This window comes from Plectropomus leopardus, chromosome 3, assembly GCF_008729295.1.
Source record: "Plectropomus leopardus isolate mb chromosome 3, YSFRI_Pleo_2.0, whole genome shotgun sequence".
Classification (NCBI taxonomy): Eukaryota; Metazoa; Chordata; class Actinopteri; order Perciformes; family Serranidae; genus Plectropomus; species Plectropomus leopardus.
Window position 1 is genome coordinate 32,816,330 of NC_056465.1, and position 13,095 is coordinate 32,829,424.

Below are 13,095 nucleotides of genomic sequence, written 5' to 3' on the forward strand. Positions count from 1 at the left end.
ATGATACTTAGATATTTTGTCCAGGGAGATAATCTTCACAACTGATTTTTGAAGCATAAATGTAATGGCCAGAGGTAAAAAGCATTATGCTATAAATAAAATACATAAAAATTGCATGACTTCAACGTCGCCACCACAACAGGGCTGAAAACCGCGTTCGGTGTGATGATGTTCTGTCGTCTCATTTAGCCATTTGTTACCAACATCTTTTTTAAAGATACATACAAGTTTCAAAATTCACGGTGGGATATTTACTGACGTATTTTATGTCACACTACAAAATGTGAAAGTCTCTTCAGCTTGTGTTAACCACAGACCTTGTTTTGGGCAACTAACCAAAAACACATTCAAAAAACCCACTGACTTCAAGATGAGGGAACTGGGAGTGAAAAAATTAAGTTTGTTTTCTTTGTGACATCAACTTTACCAGCATGCCAAAGAGCTGCTGGGTGACTGACAATCTCATTTTAAGTCCAGGCTTGGCCACTTTTAAGCACTTTACTCATACTTTAATCATTTTTTAAGCTTGCGCAAAAGTAGTGGTGTCATAAGACAAGCTAATTATTTACGGTCACAATCAGAGTGAGCTGTCTCTCATATTTCGCCGTAGTTCATCAGAAAGGGCTTCGAAGTAATCAAACGCCATGTTGGTCTCAATATGCTTCAGTCCAACTGTAACTCAAGGTTGTGAAATTAATCTAAATGAATGAAAACACAGAGTTCACTCAAGATTTTGTAGCGTGCAGATCATAGAATACACGCTGGTCATACTAGACCAAGTAGGACTGTAGCAGTAAACACATGAAGCTTATTACAGTGAGCAAGGATGCTTTTTTGCTTTGGAATTTAAATATTCCTTTTTAAGAGGAAAAATTTCTTCACTTCAGTTCTTCTCTTGAATGTTACATAGTTTTACTTTCACCCTTTGAACCTGGATTGACATCAGTTTTCTTCAGATGCCTTTCACACAGATTTAGAGCATTAGCAAACTGGTTTGATTTCTTTCAAAACCATGGGGAAATAATGCAAGGAGCAAATTGAAAATTACCTGAAAATTGGCTTCAAAAAGAAAGAGGGAATAATTAATAAATAACTCCTAAAAATGTCACAAAAACTATAATTATTATAAATCTATATTTAAAATAAGGTTACAGGGTTCAGTTTTCTCATTTTGCTCTTTTTTTGTGCTAATTTAAGGTAATTTTTTTGGTCAAGTTTTGGGTCATTTCTTGTTCTTGCCTTCTGAATGTCTGACAGTTCTTGCCTTTTTATCCATGTTTTTGCAAGAAATCAAGCCAGCTTACTCAGGTTTCAAAGGGTTTAATCGAAAATGTAATCAAAATAACACATTTTTAAAATAGGTTTTTTTTAGGTAATTTTTTTTTGATCACACAATGTCAAAAAAAGAAAGAAAAACTGGTGATACTAGACAGACCGCCATCTCTGAAGCAATCTCTCTGTTCCTCTACCCACATTTAAGTGCATTCACTTAAAAAAAAAACAGGCTCCAAATTTGGGAGAATTGGGTGACTTGCAATACTATTTAACCATTAACCACAAATAAGCAAAGAGAAAAGCCAGACACACATCAGCGCACATATCCACACGTTCCAATTAAGAGCAGTCTCAGGTGAATGGAAATGCTCTCTCTGTTGTGGCCAAGAAAAGCAGCTGTTGCTCTTGAATTGCCATGTTTCCATCCCGACCCTGATTCTGGGTAGCTGCACTCCAATTCATCGCCACAACTCACTGTCAATCACGCGCCCCTGGTCAGAGGAAATGCAGGGAGGTTCCACCTGGCTTCTATTAACCTGCCGTTGCCCTGAAATAATGTGGAGGAGCTTCCAGAGAGCTGTGGGAGTGTCATGGATATCCCTGTAAAGCGCCACTAATAAAGTTGGCCGGCGCTGCTCAAATGTTATCCCTGCATGTGTGAATAAGATCTGCTGTGAAGTCCTTGACGTCGTTAAAGAATCCCCCTGCTCCCTGGTCAAGTCAAAGAGGTCTAACGTGGAAAAAATGCACAGACACTTCTATTTTGCCGGCATGCTTCAGGAGAGCTCCTCACAAACACTCATGCAAACATACATATACAGAGAAACCTCTATCCGAGCGCTAACCATCTGCAGGGCCGTCCATGTTTATCTTCTGCGTGGTAATGAGCCCCCGGCTTTGATGTATGAGTTTGTATATATGTGTGTGCATGGAGCAGGGGTAAGGAGTGGAGACAGACATGTAGTGCCCGGGTAAGTGGTGGAGTAATCACAGCAGCGCACGAGAGACCTGGCTCTGATTCCTGGTTTGGTTAGTTTGACTTGCCACCAGATTGGATTCAGACTGATGTGAAGGACCAGCTGAAGCAAATAAAACAATGTCATAAAATCTCAGTTAAACCGAGAATGTAAATACTGTGATTTACAAACTCATAGTACAAGAAAAAGTTCAATTTTATAGCCTACATTTTGCATGAATACACTATCAATACAACTGTTTTTCATTAGTTTAAATAAAAAATCTAAGACCTTTTCTGTGGATAAAATGTGTGGTTGTACCACACAACCCCATGTCAATAGTCACATTTTAACCATTAGGGCCCACTTAAATGTTACACACACTCATATTGCCCTGCTCACAAAATCAAGCTTTAACAAAAAAAAAAAACATTATACATTAAACATTGAGTGTAATTTTTTTTAACCAACATCAGTCCTAATCATAAATATAAAATATCTATACATCTTCAGAATTTAAATCTTTAAATCCCAGGTTTTTGTTGTGATGTCACTGTGTTTTTAGATTAAAAAAAAAAAAAAAAAAAAAACAAAAAGTAAATTATTTTAAAAATACTAAATGATTTAAAAAAAAATAGATTATCACAGCCTGGGATACATCAATGATTTGCAGCAACATTTATTGTGACGGAGACAGCATGTATTTTCTCCCAATGCCAAATACAGTAACATAAAAACAGGTAAAAAAAAGTACAAATTAAAAAGTCCAAGGCAAAAGTCCAGAAAGACACCCAGAAATAATACAATGAATGTTTTTATACTTTGATGGCTGTGCGATCAAAAATGTCAGTTTGAGTGGGTTTCAATGGTGCATTTTTTGCCTTTATCAGTTTGAATGTAACATTTTGTTTCCACAGTATATTTTAGACTTATTGGAGGAGCTGAGCTGGAAATTCCAAGATTAAACAAAAACACACAATCTTGCCAAAATTTATGCCTTAAGAATGAACACAGCCAAAATCATCAAAAACTTAGAAGCAAGAAAAATGCATCAAATAGTCTCTAAGGGTTAAAGTGGACCTTTAATGTGACCAGCCAGAGGCACACCTGTGTAGTAATCATGCTGTTTAATCAGCATCTTGATGTGCCACACCTGTCAGGTCGAGAGATTATCTTAGAAATGGAGAGCTCACTGACACAAATTTGAGACCAAGATTTGGGAGAGACATTAGTATTTAGTGTGCATAAAAAAGTCTTAGATCTTTAAAGGTATAAAATACAGGAATTGTCAGTTAGGCTACTGAAAGTAAAAGCCCTCTCCATGTTCACTTGTGTTTTAGAGTTTTGTTGCATCTTGTCACATTAAATTTGAGATTTTCAGCGCTGTGTCTGTGATTTTTGTAGCATCCTCTTGGATACTTGCTGCTTGGATTCTGGCACATGGTCGCTACCTTCTCATAAGGTAAGGAACGTCCCAAACACAGCAAAATCGGAAGAAAATAAGAAAGTCCAGGCAGAGGGCAGAGTCTCAGCAGATAAAGACACCACCACACATTTCAAGTGGGTCATAAGTGATGATTGACAGGGATTACTCCTGTACGAGTCTATACATTTTTTATTTTAAGGCAAATCCTGCAGGCTGCCTTAATTTACACCTGTAAACACGCCGTTTCACCCTGTGTCCAACCTTTGTGATAAGCAAAGTCATTCATTTGCAAGAAAGCAAAATAAATGTCCAAAATGTCAAATTATTCGAAGAAAATTTCCAGCTCTCTTTGCTTCACTACGTTTGTTATGAAATGAAAATTCACCATTTAAACAAGCAATCCTGAACTGCCCCTTAGTGTGATTCAACACTGGAAAATAAAAAAATTAATATTCAATATCCAATTCTTGACATTTGAGAATGAGGCGTCCCGATGTTGTTGGATATGGTCTGTGGTTGAGCAGCGGCATTTGTCAATGAAGTGTGCAGGATCATGATACTGCCAGCTCGACAGAGTTCTGGCCCATGAAAAATGTCATTATTAAAGGGAAAGTTCAACATTTTGGCAAATCTGCTTAGTGTCTTGAATAGAATGAGATAAGGAGACCACTGTGTCTATGCTAGGAGTCAATCAGCTTAGCTTAGCATAAAGACCCGAAACAGGTGCAAACAGCTAGCCTGGCAGCATCCAAAAATTGAGCATGGCATTTGTTCAGGCAGGCCACAGAGTCAAGCGCTGCTACTGTTGATAACATTTGATATCATGAAAGCCCTCATCAGCTGATGGCCAGCTGATTCGCCTCTAAGCATCTGATTCGCGTATCTCCCTCGTGCCGCCTTATTTAAGCTGCTCTAGCCCGCCTGCTCTTCTCTGTCCCCTCTGCATGCCGCTTTTGCACCCGCCTCCTCCTTTGTGCCTCTCTGACGTGATCAATGTCGTTATTTTCATTGATGCCTGCTCTGTGGGGGTTTGCTGGGGGTTTGCTCGTATGCAGAAGAAGGGGAGGAACGTGTGCTGTTCCTGCGTAACGCTTTCCACGTGAGCACATGGAAGGGCAGGGGGACCCCAGAACAGATCCATACCACCAAATCAATAACTGCAAAATTAGAAATATTTATAACTGCGAATGAAGCTAAATATAAAAGCTGCTAAGAAATGTTTTTCTTGACTAAGTGGTCCTGACTAAGGTTAAAAAAACAAAACAAAAAAAACCCGAACTGCACTTATTAACATATTACAGCTCATCTATTTAATCCTGCTCGTTTTACACTTTGCTTTTTGCAGGTTTTATGTTAATGGGTGAAGTCTGGAGGTGCTGATAGGCTAAAAAATATATATGTACATTTTATTTTTTTATTTCTATTCTATTTATTTATTTATTTTAACTTTTGGGCAGAGCCAAGCTTGCTATTTCCTTCACCATCCAGTCTTGATGCTAAGATATGATAACCATCTCCTGGCTGTAAGGGCCACGAGCTGGAAACGAACCCGCAACCGCTGCAGCAAGGACATTGCCTTAGTAGTACATGGGTCACCCGCTCTATCCACTGAGCCACCGGGCGCCCCATAAGTTCTTACAGACCGATATGAGAGTGATATAAATCTTCTTATCTAACTCTTGGCAAGAAAGCAAAAAAGGGTGTTTTCCAAAATCTCAAAACTATTCCTTTAAGATAATAATCCTCTTACAGGCAGTTTTGGAAAAAATAATGTGACAGATGTGCTTCATAGACTTGCAGCAGTTGTAATTTGTAACAGTAGAACTCCCACCGCCACCGTCCCTTTACGAGGGGCTTAAGGACTTGGCATTTGTCAGCGTGTTTTGCGTATGCATGCTTGAATGCACTTGCTGCTCAACTTAGAGCTGAGTGACACTTTTGGACAGAGATCGCGAAAAAGGAGGACAGGCTCGAGCTGAATCCAAACAGAGACGGACAGCAAACAGACGGACACGCTGGGAGGGCTGTGAAACATTGTTGAGTGTTAAAAGGGCTCCTGCCATCTATGAGGTTGGTACCAGAGAGTTGATTTAGCTTTACGCCGGTGCCGCTGTCTTAGAAATCTCCAAAGCAAACAGTGTGAAATGAAATTACGACGCTTTGAGATCTCACTCAGATCAGGAGCCCCGGCTGCAGAGCAAAGAGGAGCAGACCGTGATGAAAATGATTCCTCTTCAGCGGCTCCGGGGATAGATCATTGTTGAGGCTGAGGTCCAAACCAGCTCTACATAGCTGTGATTTAGCAGAGGGCCAGGGAGAAATCGGAGGCTTCCTTCCAAACCCATCCTGACCGAAAGCCCATTCCCAGGAAGGGTGGAGAGGGACCAGCGGCCCTCGGGCATTGCCCGTCTCAGTTGATCTCCATTAGGATAACTCAAGCAGTGAACAAAATAATGACTGGCTCCTGAACATGATTTTCATTTAATCCCACTGTATATTTAACTTTAAGGTCAGTTTTATTATCATCCACAGATTTGAAGTATCCGGATACATGATATGCATCTGAGGATCCCTGGATGAAGATCTTGTTATGATGCACTTGAATGTGATCTGTGTGTGAGTGTCTATTTGTGTTTGTGTACTCACTGCCATCGCTCCCTCTCGCTCGAGCTGCATAGGGGTGGTCCCCCTGCTCTCTTGTGCTCATGAAATCACTTCTAAGTGCCTGTAATTTCTCACGCTTCATCAGTACTGTAATTTCAAAAGGCTGCCTCTGAAGACTCTCCTTTAGTGGCGACCTGGGGTTGTCAAATGAAAACATCATTTATCCAGTGACCTCGGAGCTTCAGGAAATGGTTTGCTGGCTATTCAGCGACAGCCTTGAAATAGGGAGCTGTGGTGAGGGACTGCGGGGGTTTGTGAAACATGAAACAAAAGGTGGTCTGGCCCCTCAATCTACAGTATCAGGTTTGAGAGATTTGAGAAAAATGCACACATCCATTTGGAAAAATCTTGTATGGAACCATTTGTATGTTTGCCAAACTGAGGTTTTCCTCCAGTGAAAATATTTACTTAAACAAAAAAAAAAAGAAACTCTGAAAGTATTTATTTCAATGCAGTCCTTTCCTTCACCATGTCCTAAATGTGGTTTCTGTAGTTTTTGGCCCTCAGAGACTCAACTGGCAGTCCAGCCACTGAGTGGCTCAGTTCCAGGGCCGGGTACTTTCAGGTTCAACGTTTTCGTCCTGTGGGACCGATGATCTGAATTTCTTTGTTTAGTCATAAAAAGTCTTTATCACGGGAGATTTTTAAGTCCTCAATGCATCATTGTCTGCGAGAGCCGGTTTGTCCATGTGTAGGCTTTGTCATCACTTTATAAGGTCATTTATGGAAAGCTTCTTTCACTCACACATGCCTGCATTAGTCAGGAATGGTGAAAGACGTTTGGGAACAATGGTTTCATGATGTGTGCTCCCACTGAGCTGAATAGCCAGACTCTACAATAAAGGAGCTGGTGATGATTTTAGTGATTTAAAGACCTCAGTCTTAAATGTGCTCCAATGCCAGGAGATGCTGGTCATTAGTGTTTGTGTGTTTTATGTCGGAAACAGACTATGTTTTTCAGTCACGCCAGTAGCATGGCTTCAGGAATGGCAATGTTAGTCCATCAAACGTTTGGCTTTTATTTCAGGCTGAAATATCTTAACAAGATAATTTGACATTTTGTACAGACATTCATGTTCCCCAGAGGAGGAATCCTGCTGACTTTTGTGATCCTCCGACTTCCATTGCGTGCCACCGTGAGTTTGACATTTCAGGGTTTTTAATTAAAAGTCCCAACAACTATTGGATATATTTTCATAAAATTTTGTATTCCAAGAGGATGATCACTGGCTTTTCTTCTGACATCATCATGAGCTTAACATCTGTGGTTTGAGTGAAATGCCTCAACAACTACTGGATGGATTGCCATAAAGTAGCGGCCTACAATGTCACAGAGCTGCCAGCATGGCTTTCTATTTGAAATTCTATCCAACAACAAACATTTTGAAACACACACAAGGTCATTTTGTTTTGTTTTAGCAAATTTCCTTCATGCTACTTGGACTGCTTAACAATGGAGACTAGAAAGCAGATGGAAAATGTATGTTTTTTTAGACTTTTATGTCTTTTATTTTTGTTGTAGCTTTCATGGTGTTTGATGGAGTTAAATGAGGAAACAGATAGAGGGCAAAAAAATCATGAAACATCAGTACAAAGCGTGGCCATTCATTCTTTGAACTGGTTAGCTACAACTGCAATGTCCTAAACCCTAATTAGTACTGTTATTAATTATCAGTACAGACCAGCACAGACTCTCCAAAATCCTAAAGGAATACTTCATCCCCCTGATGATTGTTTGTGTATCATTTGCTCGCCCCTGTTATGTTGAATTCATGAGGAAAACTTAGTTTTTCTTGTATTTCCAGTGTACAAAGAATCCAAAAACTGAGTAAATTCTTCATTATTTAGAGTAAAAGGGGTCCACATTTAACAGCAGCAAAACTTTATCAAAACATCCATTTACAAACTCACAAACTTATGCAGTATGATCCACGTCTTATTTATCTCCCAAACACATGCATTTTCACTAAAACCCTAAACCCTCCTCTGCATATAGCCCACCTGTGCATGAACATTCGCTTGAACTCTGCATGCACTCCATTGAGGTTGCCCAGGTGCGCTTCTCATCCGTGCGTGAAAGTGTTCATGGGAAAGTGTTTTACTTTGTTAGGTTTTTAGGAAAAATGCATGTGTTTGGGAAGTACTGAGCATACGACTGGATAAATGAAACTTGGATCATACTGCACAAGTTGTGAGAGTTTGTAAAAGGATGTTTTGATAACGTTTCGCTGTTGTTTATCACAGCCCCCTTTTACTTCAGTTTATTTTTTTAGAATTTTTTCCATTTTTGGATTCTTTGTTCAACATGCAAGGGAAAACTGTTTACTTTGTGAATTCAAGGTAACACGGGGTGAGTAACTGGGATATTAATTAACATTTGGGGAGTTAAATGTTCCTCTAAAATCTGGATTATCATCCTGCTTGGCATCATCTTGTAATGGGGTCCTGGCATTTGCAGGAGAGATCTGTGTGTGTGTTTCTGTGTGTGTGTTTTGTGCAGGTGTTGGAGATCAGAGCTGGTGGGGATAACTCTGGGATCTCAGTGAAAGCTGAGTGAAAGTTAATGGGATGGAGGGTCCTCAGAGGGCACAGAGGAAAAAAGGGGTCATGACATTTAATCGTCCTGCCCTGACAGGCCAAGGCTCTGACAGCGAGGTCAGGGGGGGGACAGAAATGGACCAAGGAGGACATGGGTGGAGTAGACACACACAAAGGCCCTCTCAGTGCAGTGATCAGACTTGTCACCCAGTAAGTCCCCCTGTATCCCTCTGTTATGGCTTAACTCTCTAAAATACACCTGGAACATGACCCCGAGCCATCGGTGACAACATCTCAGACACAATAGTGATCTGGGGGGAAAAAAATCTGTCTCGAAAGACACGTTTGCCCCAATTTTAAAGCATAAACCCTTTAATCCTCATGCAACTATTGGTACATTTTTTAAATTTTTTTTATCATTTTGGCTGTGTTCATGCATAGTGCATACATCTCTTTTAGATTTCAGCCTCAGTTCATATAATATGTTGTATAAATGAAAAACCCCCTCTTAACACTGTTGGTTCATTTTTTTTGTACCATTGAAACCCATTAAAACCCATTAAAACTACTACTTTTTCATCCCATTTTTCATCCCATTTTTTGACAGGGAAGATGTTTTGTGTTCCAAATATGTTAAGAGTGAAGGTTTTTTTAAACTGACAAAACACAAAAAATATTAATACAAAAAAATCAATATTGCCACTAATCATTGGCCTATCCAAGACTGTGATAATCAACAACAACAACAAAAAACATTGCTAAGTTTATGGAAAATAACCACTTTTTAGTGTCTTTTTAATTAAAAAAAAACAGTGCCATCATGTAAACAAACTGGTATTTAAGGGGTTAAAATCTTGAAAATGAATAAATATTTGGTAGATGTTATCAGGAATGATGTTTGTTGATAAATATAATGCGGTGGAAGTTGAAAAAAACTATATATAGTATTTTTATGGTACTTTTAAACAGGGTACAAATGTGTAATTATTCAGAAAATTGAAACAGCGCATGAGAGTTAACAAACAGCAGACGGTAAAGTCTGACAAAGACGCTGGAGCACACCAGCTCATTGACTCTGAGGTAAACATGTACATCATGATTCAGTCTTTGCTGTAATTGTCGCCAAACGCTGGTCATCTGGACCAATCACGGAGCAGCCTGGCATAGACCCACAACACAACAGGAAGCCGATGGCATAAACACGAGCTATAAACACAGTAAACAAAACCAACATTACGCTGACACACTTCTGATTAAAGAAGGGAGACGTTTGCTGAAGAGGTGTTCACAGACAGAATACACACAAACAGTCAGTGATTAGAGATGATGCTAATCTCAGCACAGGGGGAAAGTCAACAAATCAAGGTGAGTAGAGATAAAAAGGACATAATGCAGATCGGTCTGCTTGGGGGCCTGATCGTTTCAGCATTTTCACACAAGCATATCCATAAGTTGTGTTTTTGCATAAGAGTTGAAACCACATCCACCACTGAGCATTTAGAGTATGTGGTTTGTCAGCTAAGAGGAAAAAAAGAGTCATCTGGCTTCACTTTGTGCACTTTTATTTTGAAAATTCAAGTTTTCCCTCTTAAAAAGACATAGTTTGAGCTCCATCTTCTCAGCCTTAAAAATCTGTAAGTTTAACCAAAAAACTTCTTCGGGGGGGGGGTTTAAATATTTTGGATACAGAAACAGTCTAATGTGGTCAGTGGCCCCCAAAAAAATTTTTATAGGGGTGGCAAGATGGGGCCACTAACAATCTTGGAGTGCCACACCATAACCAAAAGCCATAACTGCATTTCAGGAATGGTATTTTTCTGTTAAAGTATGTAGGGTGGTTGAAAACTAGGAATCACATACTGATATACTTTGGTTTGTTAACCCTTAGGGACTTTTGGGCACATTTTACGTGCTTCTCATTCCTAATTTTTTGATAATTTTGGCTGTATTTATGCATAATGCATACTTTTTGGCAAGACTGTGTACTTTTTTAAAATTTTGGAATTTCGCGGGCCCTAACGGTTAATGTTACTAATTATCTAATGTACATGGACTAATACTAATGCAGTTAACATTTCAAGTTCCATAACAATTATGGGTTTTTTTGTCGTTTTTTTTTTATGTTTCCGTTCATACATGTGTCTGCTGATTCACTGTTCTTCAAACAGGCTGGTTGTCTTCCTTAAACAGACAAATATACAGCTTTAATTTGAAATGTATTAATTATAAGTATGAAAACATTTACCGAGAACAATCCCCCCTAAGCTAATGGGAGACTAGCTGTAACAATAGAGACCTCTTTTCATTCAGATACATTGAGGTGAGAGTTCATGGGACCCCAATGAAAATATTTATGGCAGTTGTTTACTCACCAAAATTAAGCCTAACTTTGACGCATTACTTACCCCCCCCCCCCCCCTCTGGACATGCTACATGGTTGATACCAATCAATACCTTAGATCGTCTATTTTGACAAGATACCAATACCTTTGCAGTGGCTAAAAATGAGTGTGTCACAGTCTCTTAAACACAGTAATATTGGCATACTTTTTTTTGCCAGAGGGGGCCAGTGGAGGGGTCCGGCCACCCCTGTGTCCCCCCTTGGAAGTGCCACTGCACATGGCACTGATCATTTTTGTATCACGTGTAAATGACAACACTTGTATGCATTGTATTTTGACTTCAGAGTAACTAATCAAAAGTTTGGTATGAGAGGTTACATTAAGGAATTCTGACCTCATCTGGTGCATAGAACCACTAATATGAGAGTGGTCGTTACAATATTAATATGGTACCATTCACCATAATTGGAAATGGTAAAAATGATGATACTCCTAAATTTATAAACCTGGAAGTTTTGGTTCAGATGGTTTCTGAGCCGCCGGCTTCTGGCCAGATGAACCATCTGTCCCAGCCGCCTTTGGTTGTTGGTAAATTGTGGTCTCTGGCGGCCGAGTGGCTGTTTTAAGCTGAAAGGGTCAGTCAGACTTCTGGTCGACTGCTTGTTGGTACAATGTGGTTTCTAAATTATACAACAGATACATTTAAAAGATAAATTTAAGCCAAAACACACAGCCATTACAATATTCTGAGGTTTTAGAGGTTAATGGTGAATGAGGGAAATGATGGTGAGTGATTTTCTGAGCGAGGAGAAATGCATGTTTTATCAGTGTAGTGTAGTGAAATGTACTGTAGCTTCTGCAAGAATTTACTGCGCAGTAACCCACCAGTTTAGATCAGAACTGGCAATGATGATCGAACTGTTACGCCAACTCTTTCTGTAACTAAGCAGTAACCAAAAGTACATAGGAGCTTTTGCATTGAAAATTTTCAAGCAAGTATTTATGTAATATGATATATGGCGATGAGAATAACTTTTTTTAATCAATATTTTTAATCTTACACCTCTGAAACCAAAGAAAATGTGTTTGATCGATTTTGAAAACATGGAGGGGAAATGATCAACTTGGCAAGAAATGTTCCACAAATTGCAAAAGAAAAACACAAAAAGGTAAAAGACCTGAAAATGAGCTGGGGGGATGTTATATATTATTTAAAAATAAATAAATAAATAACAAATAGGAAAAATGTTCAGAATAAATCTAATATTTATATATTTAAAATTAGGCTGCAGAAAAAAAATCAAATATATATAAAAATTATCTTTAAAATTATTTTCTTGTTTATTTTTGTTTTTTACCTTTCTTGTTTGTCGCTTATTATCAGGTCATTTTATTTGAAATTTTTTACTAATTCCTGGCAAATTTTGGTGGCATTTCCTGTTAAGTTGTTTGTTGTCTTCTTCCCAAGGATTTGAAAGAAATGATGTTAATTTGCTCAGGTTTCAAAGGGTTATCACTTTAATCAGTGGCTCTTAAAGATGTATATATAAGTGGTTGATAAAGTGTTAAAACAGTGTTTAATCCATATTATTTCAGCCTATTATAAACCAATAAGTAAATGATGCTGTTGTTGTGAGTGAGTGTGTTATTGGCTCACTGAAAATAGAGATTTTACTGTAAAAAAAAAGGTTCACCCACAAAATCATGTCCAGTAACCAAAGCAATTTAGATGAGGGCTTTGATATAATTTGTAATATTTTACATTATGTTACTCAGATGCAGCATTGTGTATACAGCATGTACTCCAGCTCTGCTCCTAGTAGACCACACACACACACACACACACACACACACACACACACACACACACACACACACACACACACACACACAC